The 16,471-nt window shown below is 43.3% G+C and overlaps 1 protein-coding gene across 2 annotated transcripts in view; it reads left to right on the forward strand.

Moving 5' to 3' along the window:
- The first annotated feature begins 712 nt into the window (after positions 1–712).
- GPR161 (G protein-coupled receptor 161) overlaps positions 713–16,471 on the forward strand; it is a 55,783-nt gene continuing 40,024 nt past the window's right edge. The window contains exons 1-3 of one of the 2 annotated variants that reach the window (XM_020974693.2): positions 713–1,068; positions 1,688–2,069; positions 10,897–11,020. The gene's annotated coding sequence lies outside the window, so the exon portion shown is untranslated. Of the gene's footprint in view, positions 1,069–1,273; positions 2,070–10,896; positions 11,021–16,471 lie in introns of those variants that run through there. The other variant, XM_020974694.2, reaches the window with a different exon arrangement.

A 16,471-nucleotide genomic window follows, 5' to 3' on the forward strand; every position in this document is an offset into this window, starting at 1 on the left:
TGAAGATGGAATATGAAGAGACTAAAAGAGGAGGGGATTTTAGAGTAGACTGTAAAGCAGAAGGAATATATTTAATTTTTTTTAAGACAGAAATAAGTAAGTGAAATATATCTAAGTGGGTGAGAATGGCGATATGAAGATGAGGAAGCTCAGGAGAGAACTGGAGTTTGGCAGGAGAATAGGAAAGGGAGAATCTGAAAAGGCTGAATCCGGAAATGAGGAGTAGAGATAGGAAAAGGGAAAGTACAAAGCTGAAGACAGAAGGAAAAAGTTTTTTAAAAAAGGCAAGGATGGAACGAAGGGAAGAAGCCAAGAGATCAGACCCGGGGAGGGCAAAGGGGAACGAGGAGGCAAGTCAGTGACATAGGTAGGAGGAATTGCAAAGACAGTCTAGAACGCAGACCTGAGGAAAGGAAAACTGGGAACCCGGGCCAGAAGAAGAGTCGCAGGGGGTCGAGGCAGTGCGGGGAGCAGGCCCGAGGGGCTGGATGGGTACAAGAGATGGATAAGGGACATTAGGAGGGATGGGGACTGAGTAGGACAACAGTCTGGAGGATGGGGTGGGAATGTAAGAAAGGAAGTACAGAAAGGTGAGTGGGGGCGCAGGGAGGCGGGAGGACTAGCATGAGGGAGGCGGGTCTGGGGCCGCGCAGGCTAGGCGGGCGGGAGGTGGAGAGAGAGGCCCGGAGGAGGGGCGGGCGGTGCAGAGCAGAGCGCAACGCAGCTTGGCCCGCTTGGCGCGGCGCGGCGCGTTATAAGCAGATCTCAGCGCGGCGCGGCGCGGTGCAGCCCAGCAAAGTTTCTTCCCTGCTCCTGGTCCCCTCGGCCCTTCTCCGCGTGTCCGCAGCAGCCGCAGTCAGCGGCGGAGCTGACTCGGGAAGAGCTGGTGGGGGATAGGGGGTCTGCAACCCGAAACCTCCCGCTGCTGGACCGGCGGCGGCCGAGAGGGAGGCGGGCAGGCAGGGCAGCTGCGGCCCTGGCGGTGCCGCTGGCGGCAGAAAGGGGAGGTGGAGGTGGAGGTGGGATGGCCCAGCCCTGAGCAGCGGCGGCGGCGGCGGCTCCTCGGCGGTGAGCTCCCAGTACCGGGCTGAACAAGAGGACGGGAGGGCTGTGGGGCTAGGACTGCTGAGTCCCAGGCCCGGAGGGGAGGAGTTTGGGGGAGCCGGAGCGGGTCTGAGCTTCATTGTGCAGAGGAGAGGGAGGAGGAGGAGGAGGAGGAGAAAGAGGAGGTGGCGGTGGCGGTGACGGCGCGCGGCCTTGGCGGAGGCTGGGGGAGCAGGGTGGGCGGCGGCGACGATCTGGGACCCAGCCCCTCAGCCTCCTTCCTCCACGGCCCTCGGAGACCCTCTACCTCATCTCTCCCGTACACTCGCACCCCATCAGCTAGTCCTTACTCTTTGTATTTCCTTCATTAACCCTTCTTTTATAGCTAGCCATCTCTCCCCTCCACCCACCCACCCCTGCGCCTCCTTTTCCTATGGACGTTAAGGAGAAGCCAGTTCTCCAGCTCTTCCTCTCCTCCTCCTTCTCCTCGATCTTGGGCTTGGGGAATGGGTGTTATTTGTGGCATCATGTTCTTGGAGAAGCCCCCATCTCTGTACCCCAGGAAGCAGTAAGGGTTTGGGGGCAGCCTTGAAAGGGCCAGTTCCTTCTGTCTCCAATCCTCCCCTCCCTCTCTCCCCTCTAGGAGCCTCCCCCCCATCCCTAGGAAGGAGGGTCATGGATGCTGTTGAACTGGCCTCAAGGGGATTGATTTCTGCCCCTGTGCACCCCACAGTCCAGTCCGTCTCCCTCGGCTTGGCTTGGTGCCCCCACCCCGGGAGAGGGGTGTGGAAAAAAGCAGCCACAGAGCCCATGGATCTCAGAACATCGAGAACAAGCTGAGCAGCATCGTCGCTGGGCGTCTAGGAAAACACATGACACCTGCAGCCTTTGGAGGTTCCTAGACTCTTAGAGCTGGAGGAGACTTCCAGCGGTCAGCTGCTGTGCCAGGAGGAGCTCTGGCCACATCACCCTCAGGGAGAGAGCTGCATTATCCTTCGGCAGAGGAGAGACTTTAACCTTCCTGGGTAAGTTGGCACTCCTGCGCTCCTTTCAGATACTGCTACTTTCTACTATAGCTAACCTTTTAGACAAGATAATATGTGAGATGAGAAAAAATTGGATAACCTGAATATGTTCGGTGGCATTTGGAGAAGTCATCTTCTGTCTAGGCCAATCTTTCTGAAAATAACCACCAAGGTCTAAATTATTGCTACTGTGTATTAAGTCTTTAGTGGCATGTGATTTTTTTTTTCCTTTTCTCTAATAGGTATGCACATGTCACCTTATTCCGTTACTGCCCAAGAGTACATTTCTCCATTCAGTGTCCCAACTAAAGGCAAAGATTCTGCTTATAGGACCATGGTATTTAGAGCTGCAAGGAAGTTTAGAGGCAATCTAGTTTAAATCTCCCTCTACACTCTAATTTTATAGATGAAAAAAGATACAGCCTAGAGAAAAGTAGCTTACCTAGCTATATGCAGGGTCTTCTGAGTCCAAATCTTTCACTGCACTAGGAGTATCCCCCTCTGATTGATATCCCATTTTGCTCTGAAGCATAATAGAAAGAATTTCTTTATATGCAACCACATCAGAAAGGATCACCTGCAGAAGCTCATCTAGCTTTCAGGACTCAGAGAAACTCTGGGGTCTGGTCCTTGGCTTCCAGGGACCCTCTCTATAACTTCCTTCCTTCCTTCCAGTTCTTTTCATGCAGTGTTCCACTCATACTTCAAGAGCTCACCTGTTTTCCCTTTCCTTCCATACACAAGCACAGATTTTCCAGCTTGGCTCAATATGGTGTCATTTGAAGGCTATCTCCTTCAGCTTTTGAATTTTTTTTTCCCCAGCCTGTTGTCACTGTGGTAATATCGCAGGGAGACCACTTCTCCTTTCTCTGGCCATTAGGATTGATCACACTAAAGCTTCTCTATAAAGTTATATTAGGGTCCCTGCCATGGGGCTGTCTTATAGATAATGTCGACTGATAATGCGTTCTTTGTGGCATTTCAGGAACCCACATTATATCTAGTTCTGCTCTAATTTGATGACTTATCTAGTGGACTTGAATGGATTAAAACCCTGGTATTATTCAGTCATTTTCAGTTTCTTATCTGTAAAAATGGGGGTACATTGGAGAAGGAAATGGCAAACCACTCCAGTATCTTTGCCAAGAAGAGCCCATGAACAAAAATCCATTGGGTTATGTAGAGTTGGACATAACTGAATAACTCAACAACAACAAAGCAGAGTTGGGACCAGGCCTTCTGTCTCCAAATTCAGTATTCTCAACATTGTGGCTAATCACTCTGTCTAGTCACTTTCAGGGACTTCCACTTTCATTCTCCTCAATGACATAGTTTTAGCTTGAGAATAAGATCTGAATTTTTGAGGCGGGGAGCTATGGGTTAATCAAAGAGTAGAGTATCAGTTCCACAGAGTGGAAATCAATTAAAGTTGAACTTGTTTTCTCAGAATGCCGATAGCCTTGGCAAGTGAGGTTTCAATCAATCAATAGCATTTATTGTTATGATGTTCATTTATTTCAGTTGTGTCTGATTCTTCCTGACCCCGTTTGGAGTTTTCTTGGCAGAGATACTGGAGTGGTTTACCATTTCCTTCTCCAGCTCATTTTACAGTTGAGGAAACTGAGGCAAATAGGCTTACATGACTTGCCCTGGTCACGTGGCTAGTCTCTGAGGCCAGATTTGAACTCAGAAAGAGGAGTTTTTCTGACTCCAGGCCTGGCGTTCTATCCACTGTATACACTTAACGGTCCTAATAAATGCACTTAACATTTAGTAAGCACCTACTATGTGCTAGGCACTATGCTCAACTGGTGATACCAATAATAATCACTACTATTTGTGAAGGTTTGCAAAGCCCTTTTCCAAATATTGCCTCATTTGATTCCCCACAACAAACCTGGGGAGGTAGGTGTTATCTTATCCCCATTTTAAAGATGAGGAGACTGAGACAGACAGAGGCTAAGTGACTTGCCCAGCATCACACAGCCAGTGAGTGTTATGTGTCTGAAACTGGATTTGAACTCAGGTCCTCCTGACTCCAGGGCCAGTGCTCTATCCCCTGCACTGCTCCACCTAGCTGCCCCATCTAGTAATTCTTAAGCAGAATTTGAACTCAGGTAGTCCTGTCTCCAGATCTAGAGCTCTATCCCCTTCACTGCCTAGCTGTCTACTACAGAGAAAAGCAAAATGTAGTCCCTGCTCTCAAGAAGCTCATAGTCTAAGAGACAGGAAGGAGAAACATGTTTATTTTTGAGATCATATTCCTGGAAGAGAGCACTTTTCTGAAATTTCTTGGCACTGTCCTACCCCTAAAGGGATGTCAGATAGTGGACCACCAATGGCTTTCCAGAGCTTTCTGTGCTCTGGGGCCTGGAAATGGCATTCTTTTTCCGTATTCTCTGTAGAGCACAGTAAGCAAAGGAAACATCTTCAGTTTTCAATTTAAATCTTAAGAAAAGTGCTGGGTTTCCATTTGATAGTGAGGATAAGAAACCTGGCTTGAGACTTCTGATCTGATTGGACAAGGATTCAAAGAACTCTCTCTCTCTCTCTCTCTCTCTCTCTCTCTCTCTCTCTCTCTCTCTCTCTCTCTCTCCTCCTCCCCTCTCTCTCCCTCTCTCTCTCTCCCTCCTCCAGCCTCATCAGTTGCCAAGTTCTATCTTTTTTGATCTCTGCAATATCTTTTGCATCTACTTTCTCCTTTCCCCTCCTACTGCAATCACCCGAGTTTAGACTTTCATCTCTTCTCATCTAGACTATTGTAATAACCTCCTACCTACTCTTCTTGCCAAGAGTCTAGCCCTTCTCCAATCTGTGCTTTGCCTCGATGTCTGAGTAATCTTGCTAATGTGCTGCTGTGACGATGTTTTTCATAAACACGGGAACCTTTGGTGACTTCCACTGCCACCAGAATGAAATGTCAGCTCCTCACCTAAGAGCCTTTGGAGCCTGGCTCTTAGTAACTTTTCCAAACTGATTTCATATTCCCTTTCACATACGCTGAGTCCAAGCCAACCTAATCTACTTTCTGCCTGTGCATATTTAGATACTATATGTGAAAGGAACTTATTCCCTGCTCTCATCTCCTTGAATCAAATGCCGTCCTTCAAAGTTCCACATACATGCTACCCCTTAATAGGAAGCCTTCCATTCCCACCCTAGATGAAATTATTCTTTATCACCTCATATTTCTTATAGTAATTGCCTGCAGCCCATTCCTTTATATTGATTTTATTTTCCTTTTTCTTATATTTGAATGAATGAAAAAAAATTATTAAGTATTTACTATATGCAAAACATGGTGCTAAAAACATTTATAGGTGTTTACTACATGCGATGCACTGTGCTAAGAGCTGAAGTCACAAATGGAAAAGTGGAGACAGTTCCTGTTTTAGGGAGTTTACATTCTTTTTTGGGGGGGTGGGGGGAGGAGAGTAATTAGGATTAAGTGACTTGCCCAGGGTCACACAGCTAGTAAATATCTAAGGCCAAATTTCAACTCGGATCCTCCTGACTCCAAGGCTAGTGCTGTATCTACTGTGCCACCAAACTGTGGAGGCCAGTGCTAATTATCCCCATTTTACAGATGAGAAAACTGAGGCAGATAGAGATGAAGTGACTTGCTCAGGGTCACACAGCTAATAAGTGTCTGAGACTGGATTTGACCTCAGATGTTCCTGACTCCAGGTCCAGCACTCTATTCACTAAGCCACCTAGCTGCCCCTAGCAGGGTGCTCAGTTTCCTTATCTAGCTCGAGTTCTTATAGGGACCATAACACCTAGAGGAGGTTTCAGCTGTGAGCCAGATGGAGAAGATCTCTTGGTCCTTCACGTACAGCTGTGAAACAAATGGTAAAACATCTTTGATATCATTTCCACTGATGAAACCATATCCGTTTCTGATGTTTAGCCATTTGATCGGTAACAAGAATTTTGGTGATGAGAACTTTTCTTTTCCAGGCCTTCAGTAGCTATGACTAGTTAGTTATTTGTATACTAGTCCTTCCCCTCTCCCCTATTAGATTGTAAACACCTTGAGAACAGGACCTGTGTCTGTACTGCCATAGCTGCTAGCATGATGCCTCAGAGGGATACTTGCTAAATGTTTGTTGAATTAAAGTGATGTATAAAAAGTGGTTGGCAGCTAGGCAGTGCAGTGGATATGGCACTGGGTTTGGAATCAGGAAGACTGATCTTCATGAGTTCAAATCCAGCCTCAGACACTTACTAGCTGTGTGACCCTTAGATAAGTCACTTAACCCTGTTTGCCTCAGTTTCCTCATCTGTAAAATGAGCTGGAGAAGCAAATGGCAAACTACTCCAGAATCTTGGACAAGAAATAACCCCTAAATGACCCCTAAATTGGAGAGTCACGCACGACTGAAAAAAAACAACTAAACAACAAATAGAAAGTGGTCCCTGCCTTCAAAAGTCTTACAGTTTGATGAAACAAGACATACGTAAAAAGATAATTAATAATATAATGCAGCCCCATGTGTGATAATACCAAATGAGTAATATGGATAATAAGTGCTTGTGGGAGTTTAGAGGACAAAGAAGCCACTGTGGGCTATGATGATCAGAGGAGGCAGAACTGACTTAGAAGAATTTGGAGGATTCAGATATATGGAAAGGAAGGATACGGCCATTTGTGGCAAGGAGGATAAAGTGGGTAGGGTGTTTGGGAGATGGGTATTTTGATATGGCCAGAGCAGGGGATTATAGCAGAGTAACAGAAAATTGGGTTGAAAAGCTACGCTAGGGCTTGATTTTAGAGGTCTTTTGAATGCCAAGGGGGTAGTGTCATATCATAGGGTTTAGACTGGGGGCGACATTTGAAGTCATTTAGTCTAGCCCCTTCATTTTATTTATTTTTTTAAATTATTTTATTTTATTTTTCCCCCTCATTTTGCAAATGAAGATGCCATGGCCATGAGAAGTTAAGTAACTTATCTAACATTACACAGGAGACAAGTAGTCAGGTCAGGATTCAAACCCAACTCTTTTTACACCTCTTTCTACTACATTTTATTATCTCCCTGTCCATGCTGTCTTTCAGCCTAACCTCTTAAAGTCAATATCATGAAGAGAGCAGCTGCTACAATACACTCTATGGTGTCACTGTCAGAAAAAAGACTATTGGGTTGGATGGCCTGATGTCATTTCTTATGTCTTTTAATCGCCCTGTGCATAGTAAGAGATTACTAAGAGAAGGTGGAGCACGTTCACCAATACAGTATCTTGTCCCCTGCTCTTTGCTCATTAGCTAACATGGCAGTATTGCTGATGTCACTCATAAGTTAGCTTTGTGCTAGGTAGAAAGTGGATGCATTCATTGATATTCCACTCAAGACACTTGAGTGCTTCAAGAGTGCTGCCCCAAAGCTCCTACTGTTCATTGAAGAAATTGATTAGTAGGAAATGTTTCCGGTCCTGCTTCTTCTCCAACTCCTTACTCTAGATATAAGAGTGAGAAAGAGGGTCCTTCTGAGTAAGAGAGCATTTCTTTTCTAACCTTTACTTTAGATCTGAACTAAACCAAACTGTGAACTCCAATCTGGAATTCAGTCCAGTTCAACAAGCGTTGCCTACTATATGTTATGTACTGTGCTAGGTGCAGAGAGTAGCAAGATGAAAAATGACAGTACCTTTCCTCAAGGAGCTTGCAATCTATTAGAAGGTGAGAAGGATACAAATAACTGTAATATAAGCATGAAAATGGCTTAAGTGGCAAGGGGCCAAACAGTAGCCAGAAAGATTCAAGGAGCAAGAGAGATCAGCCCAGCTGAGAGTAACTGAGATAGTTTCATGGAGGAGATGGGATTGGAGCTGGGTCTTGAATGAGAGGATGGATTTCAGTAGATGTGCATTGTGGGGTAGGGTGTTCATTCCGAATATGGATGATGTGAGCAAAGGCATGGAGAGAAGTAAAGCTCAGTAGTCCAGTTCTGCTGAAATATATAGCACATAAAGGGAAGTAGTGGGAAATCCAGTAGACTGGAAAAGAAGATTGGATTCCAATCTTGGAATATCTCCAACAATAGGCTTAGACCTGACATTTTTATTTCTTGGTATTAAGAAGATCTGGAGGGTTTTTGAGTAAGGGGGTGATGCTATCAGGCTTGTATATAAAAAGATAACTTCCCTAGAGAAGTGAAGAATGAATTGTGGTTGGGGAGGAGTTGAAAGACTAGCCAGAAAATAGTCTAGGTCAGTGATTTTCAAACATTTTGGACTCAGGACTTCTTTAGACTCTTAAAAATTATTGAGGATCTCAAAGAGTTTCTCTTTATGTGGGTCATATCTATTGATATTTACCATGTTAGAAATTAAGATATCTTAGTAGTATTATCAAAATGGTTTTTGACCTTGCAGACACCCTGAAAAAGTCTTAGGTCTCTGGACCATACTCTGAGAAATACTGGTCTAGGTGGAAAGATAATATGCACACCCAAGCAAGGGTGGTGATAGTGGAAGTGGGGGAGGTGTATGTTATAGGTATTTCAGAGGTAGAATTAACAGACCTTGGGTAAATATTTAACTTCTCTGTTCCTTAGTTTCCTCTTTTGTAAAATAAGGAGGTTGGACTCCCTAGCCTCTAAGGTCCCTTCCACCTCTGAATCTAAGAGCTTATGAGCAGCACCTGGTCAACTGGTTGGGTGAAGAAGGTGAGAGAAATGGAGGAATCAGGAATGGCTTCAAGTAGAATGAGCCACATTCATTTGCCTAACTCAGAACTCATTCATTCATTCAATAAATAGCTATTGAAGTGGCTACTATGTGAAAAGCATTCTGTATTTCTCCCTGCCAAAAAAAAATATTTCAAATGAGAACCAAATATGTGGATTTTCTAACAATTTTGAGAGGAAATCATAATGGTACATCAACATATTCCCTGAACTGAGCTTACATTTCATTTGGTTTGTTTGGATTTTTGACTGAGGGAATTTTGAGGGTGTACCTGCCCCTGGTTTATTGTGGGGTGACTTGCTTTGGGCAGGGAAGAGTCCCATCTCTAGGAATCCCTTAGTACATTGATAGACTCTCCTGCAACCATGCCAGGGGCTTGTACCATCCGTAACTCAGATGTCGGCCAGTATGTGAGATCAGAATCCCTTGGTCTTGAACTTCTGTCCTTTCCTGGGACTCAGATGACTGGGTCATTGGTTTTGCAGTCTATACAAGAACTTTTAGACTGTCTGTGTGTTTGAGGATTAGGTTAGAGGCACGATGGCACTGAGGGAAGATGGCACAAGTTAGGTATGTTTCTTCTCTGGACTGTGGCCAGCAAAATTTTCCAGTGTTTCTTACTTGGTTCATCCTTCTTTCTCTTGGTCCTTTGGGTCTTACTTTTCCACTGTTTGTTTCTGGTGGAAGGGGGAAGTGGAGAAGGTAGGTGGAGAATGGGATGAAATGACAGAGCATTAAGAAGAAGTGAAAAGTAAAAGGGAAGAGAAAACTAAGAGAAATGACGTGGAAAATTTTAGCTTGAAAATTGTCTGAAGGAGAATTACACATTTAGAACCAAGGGGATGAATTAATGGTGTTAATGGGGAAGAACTTACCTTTTCATTTTGTAATCTAGCTCCTGAGGCTCAGTCATGCCATGGCTTAGGATGTTGTATGTGTGTGTGTGTGTGTGTGTGTGTGTGTGTGTGTGTGTGTATACATATATGTGTATGTGTATATATATATGTATGTATGTATGTATATAAGGACATCATTGCAGTGTGTCGAGAAAAAAGTAATTACCTCATGATGCAGCTCTAAATGGTGTTGGGCATAGCAGAACTATCCCTTTGCCCAAAAACATAGAGTCTACCTTCTCCCTTTCTAACCCAGTCCTTGTATCTATCCCCTATTTGCCCAGCTGAAAGAGACTTGGGAGCCATCACAAAGGGGTCGATATCACTTCTTGGTCCTCAGTCATAGCAGAGCTGTAGCTTTCAGTAATTCTGTCCACCTCCCTTCCTGCACCTGGTGGGAAGCTGCCCATGGTGCAAAGCCTACCCAGCAGGGTAGCCTTTGCTAGCACCAGAGGTGAAAATAGTTCATCTTTAGCTCCAGGGGCAGGCTGTCTATTGAATCATCACCACCAGTTCTTTCAGCTGGGAAAGGTAGACAGGATTCAACTTCCTCTGGGCCCTGACCTGACCTGACCTGCCCTGCCCTGCCTTGCTTGCGGGATTTGGCATTCACAGCCAAGGGGAGCAAGGCTGAGGGCCAGCCACTGGGCTGTCTTCTCACTGTGCTGGGTTGTAAAAACTAGAGGTTTCTTTTTTTCCCCCTTTACCCTGGAGGGGCTGTGGGGAATGAAACATAAATAACAACAAAGATTCTAGAGCCTCCCAGGAAAACAGTGGTGGAAGCCTGACTGCTCTGCCTTTCTAGGCCTCTTTTACCCACACTTTTTTTTTTCATGGGGCCTGAGAATCTCCCCTGTGTGGGTTTTGTCTTTAATCTGATACAAAGCTGGTTGTATGGGGGTTTTCTGGGAGAACTGAAACGAATACAGCTCCTATCGGTTTTGACTGTGGAAAGCATGGGGGAAAACAAAAAGGAGTCTTTTAAAACTTGAATGAGGTGGTGTGTGAAAAGGAATTGTTTAGCCTTTCTGCATTCCACCTAGAGTCTAGTCCTCAGAGAGCAACTTTGTCCAATGCCCAAGTGTCCCCAAAGTCCATTTTCTCTGTGGCAAAGTTGGGAAAAAGAAATTATTTCTTAATAAAATTTGTACTTTCTTGAACAGCACCATTTTTATAGTGAAGGGCTTTCTATACAACTTGATGAAGTAGGTAACATAAATATTCCTATTCTCATTTTATAGGAGAGGAAACTGAGGCGGAGAGAGGTTAAGTGAACATGATACTTTGGAGAGTCACAGAACATTGGGGAAGCATCATAACCCTTCAGTGGAACAGCCTTGGGAATAACCACTGCATCTGAACAAGGTGAGGAACAATGAATCTGGGCAAACGATGGAGATAGCTGTAGGATCAGAGATGTAGAACCGGAAGGGACTTTGGAGGCCAATCTCTTGATATTTCTCATGATTACAGGATTAGGATCGTAATATCATAGAGTTGGAAAGGACCTTATGTAGGCCAGTCCTGTCATTTTACAGGCGAGGAAATTGATGTACAGAGATGTTAAAGTGATTTGGTTAAGGTCATTTGGATAGTAAGTGGCTGACCTGGTATGCAGCCTTGGGTCTTCTGACTCCAGCCATCAGTCTCTCCACTGTTCGCCTGCTTTGTCCATTTCATCACTCTGTCCCTCCTCTGGTAGAGGGAACACCAATTTAAGAATAATGTTGATGGTCTTGTATTTTTTCCCTCTCTCTTTGTTTCTGTACTTTATCATCTTGTAGAAGTAGGATTCTCAACCTGGGATCTATGAACCTAGGTCTTAGAAACATTTTGATAACTGTATTTCAGTGTAAACCAATTATATCTGTAATTCTATGTATCTTATTTTTTTAATTTAAAAACATAATTCTGAGGAGGGGGTCATAGCCTTAACCAGTCTATCTGCCAAAGGGGTCCAGAACACATTTGAAAAAAAGGTGTTGTAGAGTAAGATTACTAGCCTGTTAACATCAGAGAAACCCTGTAGACGTGCTATCTGTAAATTTCAGCCAAAGCATTTGAAAAAGTCTCTGATAATATCTTTGGGGACAAGATTCGAGAGACGTAGGTTGGGTTCACAGAATCTTGGAGTTGGAAGGAATCTCAGCAGCTGCCTACCCCAACTTGACCAAGATTCATCACTAGGCTTTTGTGCATTTAGGAACATACATCATTTGAGTGATTCAAAATGTGTGGATTAATATATTGTTGTCAGCTGAAAAGATCTCTAGCAATTGCTTTAAACCTCTGATCTTGGCCTTGTCTTTTTTTGAACTAAGATATCACAAAGGTGGTTGGAATAAAACTAGGAGGAATCACTTCTATGCTAGATGACAGAGGCAGTGTGGTTCTGAGGAAAAAGCCCAGGATTTGGAATCAGAGGACCTGGGTTTAAATCCCAGCTCTTGTCTCTACAACCTGTCACTTTATCTCTCTGGGCCTCAGTTTCCTTATCTGTAAAAGAGGATGAACTCAGTAGCTTTAAAGGTCTCTTCCAGCTCCAAATCTATGATTTGGGTCTTCCAGATCCAGAAAAGTTGCAGCAGGCTGGAATTGTGGGATAAATTGTACAAAATAGTAGAAGGATAGCATCTGGAAAGAGGAATGTAATATCCCACTGTATTCTGTGACCATAAGGCCACATCTAGGGTGATATGTGCCATTTGGGGCACCATATTTTAAGGGAGATGTTGGCAAATTGGAATGTATTGAGAAGGAGGGTAACAGATTGTTGAAAGTCTAGAAACAATGTCATGTTCATGCATTCTACAGATATTTGCTGAGGACCTACTATATGCAGGGCATAAGGAGAGCTACAGAGATTAATAATACATGTTCGCCATCCTCAAAAAGTTAACAGTCTTGTAGAGGAGATAAGAAATGGGCCCAAATAACTAGGCAGTAGATACAAAGTATTTTATTAATTTAGCAGAAGTAAATGTCACTTAGGATTGGGAATGATGATCAAGGAACGCTTTATGGAGGAAATAGCATTTGCTTTTGCTTGGAAGGTTGTCATAAACTGGGAATGAGACGAGACTTGGGGAGGGAAGTAATACATATATAGTCATCTTTACATATCTGAAAGGCTGGTGTGGTGAAGGAAAGGGATTAATCTTCTCCTGTATGTCTCCAGAGGACAGACTCAAGGCCAGTGAGTAGAAATTGCAGAAGAGCAGATTTTGGTTTAACCCTGGCTTCCTGTAAGTCCCAGCCAAGATCTTACCTTCTTTCAGGAAACCTTTGTCAGCTTCTCTTAATTCCAGTGCCTTTCCTCTGTTAATTATTGCAAATATATCCTGTGTCTGGCTTATTTATACATACTTGTCTGCTTGCTGTTTTTCCCATTAGATCATGAGCTCCTTGAGGGCAGGCGCTGTCTTTTGAATCTTTTCATATCCCCAGCAGTGGCACAGTGCCTGGCACATAGTAGGTGCTTGCTAACTGTTTATTGACTGACCAACTGCATTTAAAGGAAGCGCTTTATAGCAACTTGAGCTATCCAAAAAATGGAATGAGTTTCCTGTTAGTGGTAGTATTACAACAGAAGCTCCATGATAAAATTTTCAGAGATGCCATACAGGGGATTCCTGCATTGGATAGGTGGGTTGAGGGACTAGATGATTTCTAAAGTTCCTTTCATCTCGATGATCCCGAGTTTTCCAAGGTCATTATCCATATGGTGGATGTGAGTTGTTAATAATAATTTAGCTGATGACTTGCCTTCAGGTATGGAAGTAATGGAGAGCCAGTGTGAAAAGAGAAAAAGAGAAGAAATTGATACAAGGCAATATAACCTATAAGAAAAGTGTATCTTTTGAAGTATTTTTGTGTCATTTATCTCATTTATTCCTCAAAAAAAAAAGGGCAGATATAGTTTGATCGCCATTGGACATCTGAGGAAACTGAGACCCAGCATGACTTAATTTCTTAACTTCCAGTCGTACAACTAGCTGGTGGTAGAGTTAGGACTGATAAATATTTAACAACCTTCTCCTGCTCTCTGGGAGGAAAAAAATGTACCATGGACACACTTTTTAGTTTAATCTGCATTGTTAACATTTTCTTTTTTTTCTTTTGTTTGTTTGTTTTTAGGCGATTGGGGTTAAGTGACTTGCCCAGGGTCACATAGCTAGTGAGTGTCAAGTGTTTGGTCTGAGGCTGGATTGGAACTCAGGTCCTCCTGACTTCAGGGCCGGTGCTCTATCCACTGAGCTGCCTAGCTGCCCCCAACATTTTCTTAAAGACTAGACAATCAACAAAACAATAAACCAAGCTGTGATTTGTAGCATTTGCTAATTTCCTTGGTGTAAATACTTACACTGAAATTTAGCAATTATGAGAGCCAGTGACTCCAGCAGAATGCCAGGCTCTCAGGTCTGTCCTTTTTTTCATTATAGTCAGATCAGTGGCTCACCTAGCCAAGGCTTTGAGAGTAGCTCAGGGCAAAATGTTCCTCGATGCTACTCTCAGAGCCTCATCTAGGAGCATTTTGTGGAAGAAGTGATCTCCTTACCTTTACCTCCTACTAAAAGTACCCAGGCAATTCGGGAGAGAAAGGTCAATCTCTACAATGCCCATCTGAGCCTCACTGATATGCATTATTAGTCAGTCTGCATTGTTTAAACAACTCTTTTCCTTTTCCCATATGGTGAAATAAAGACAGAATTCTTTAAGCACTGCAGGGCTGAAAGTTTTTCCTTCCTCTCAGTCAGTACTGAAGAAAAAAGGTTATTTCCAAGTCTGATTTAAATTAACTGGAAAAGATAACTTAAGGTCCATCAAGTCTTCCCACTTAGTGGATTAAAATGAGACTTAGCTGAATTAGTGAAATTAGCAGAATCTATTCATTGTTGATCCCCGCCCCCTTTAAATTGTCAGACTGTCAGGTAAACTATCACTTGGAAGAATGGCCAAGGGGCCATAACATACTAAGATGCTTAGATTTTGACTTTACTTCCCTAGAAATTCTGTGTTCCCTCAAAGAAAGATTTCCCTGTTAGCTTCAGAAAAAACTGCAACAACCAAAGATGTTTACATTTTCTCTGCGGCTCTCCCTCTCCCATACAAGGAAAACTTAAGGGAGATATATATATATATATATATATATATATATATGTATGTGTGTGTATATGTATATATACATATATATATATACACATATATATATACACATATATATATACATATATAGATATACATATATATATACATATATATATACATATATACATATATATATACATATATATATATATATCTATCCCTTAAGTTTTCCTTATATATATGTATATGTGTATATATATGTGTGTATATATACACATTAAGAGAAAGGAAAAAGAGGCAGCTGGAAAGGGTAGAGAGTACTGGTTCCCTTCTGTGATTATCTTGTTCTCTATTTATTTCCTTTTGCTTTGTCTTCATGAAAAACAGCCCCAAGTAGGCACCTCCTCGATATAGAGGGTTTTGCTGAAATGATTACTGTTTGTAAATGTTGTGTTTATGGCCACCTTAGGAATTTTAGGGGGAAACCACTTACAAATACCCTTTGTTGAATTAGCAGACTTTGGGAGTAGGTAGCTAGGGGTCTTCCAGCTTGGTGTAGAGGGGCCCTTCCGTCTCTAGGGCCTCATGCTTGGAGAGTAACCGAGCCCATGTTCATACCAGTCATTTCTTTGTGGGAACAGCTTGAAAGTGACTGCTGGGTAGGGAGCCTTGGCAACTGTTTTGAGTACTTGCTGAGAGCTAAGGATTCTGGGATCATGGGCTGGCTCCCTTCCTGACTCCTTGTGTGGCCTGAGGAAATGTTTCTCTCCCTCCATTTCTGCACTTGTGAAGCAGGCAGCAAGGGCTAAGGAGAAAGCTCCCTGAGCCGGGAGAAAGGGGACTCCCAGCTCTGCCTCAAACTGACTGGGAAGCCCTGAGCTAGTCGACTTAAACCTCTCCTAGCCTCATTTTTCTTGTCCATAAAATGAAGCCTTAGCCCTTGGGGATCTCTAGGTCCTAAATCCTGTGAATCTATCATGTTTACCTGAGGGTGGGTGGGTGTTATTACTTGAAGTTTCAAAAATGCTTTGAGCTGTTGGGATGAAAAGCCCCAGAAAGCACTGCCAAATAACAGCACAATGATGTGCCAGGCCCACCCCATTTATTTGATGTGGTCTCAGTGTTGTTTCCTCTCAAGTACTACTGGTTTTTCCCCCCTCTATTACTTTGCTTGCCAGTCTCTGGAAGTGCAAATTTGAATCCTCTCTAAAAGAACCACCCCAGTTACCTAGCTCCCCATAAATTTTAGTTTAAGGTGGAGGGGAGGGCTGCTGTTGAAATACAAGATTTGCGAACCTTCCTTCCTTAAGAAAGATGCAAATTTTGCTCTAGGGTAGGTCATTCAGGTGTGAAATGATTTGTTTTTCCGAACTAATTCAATTTAATATTTTGAACTCTGTTAATCTGGTACTTAGTACAATGCTTGGCACATAGTAGGTGCTTAATAAATATATACTGACAGTTGACTATAGGGCAAAATTTTCTGTAGGCAGATTTGTCTTGAATCCCATATGTGATGTCAAGAGCCCTGGATCTAGAGTCAGAAGACATAGTTTCAAATTCTGACTCTGCTATCTAGGGCTTCTGTTGCTGTGGGCAAATTGCTTAACTTCTGTGGGCCTTATTTTTTTCTGGACCTCAATCATGTTTATGATCTCTTCCTGCTTAAAATCCTATGATTTTATGATCCTATATTCACAAGGGCTTAGTTTTTGAGAAACCAAAAGG

Source organism: Phascolarctos cinereus, unplaced genomic scaffold, assembly GCF_003287225.1.
Source record: "Phascolarctos cinereus isolate Bilbo 61053 unplaced genomic scaffold, phaCin_HiC Scaffold_5;HRSCAF=322, whole genome shotgun sequence".
Lineage (NCBI taxonomy): Eukaryota > Metazoa > Chordata > Mammalia > Diprotodontia > Phascolarctidae > Phascolarctos > Phascolarctos cinereus.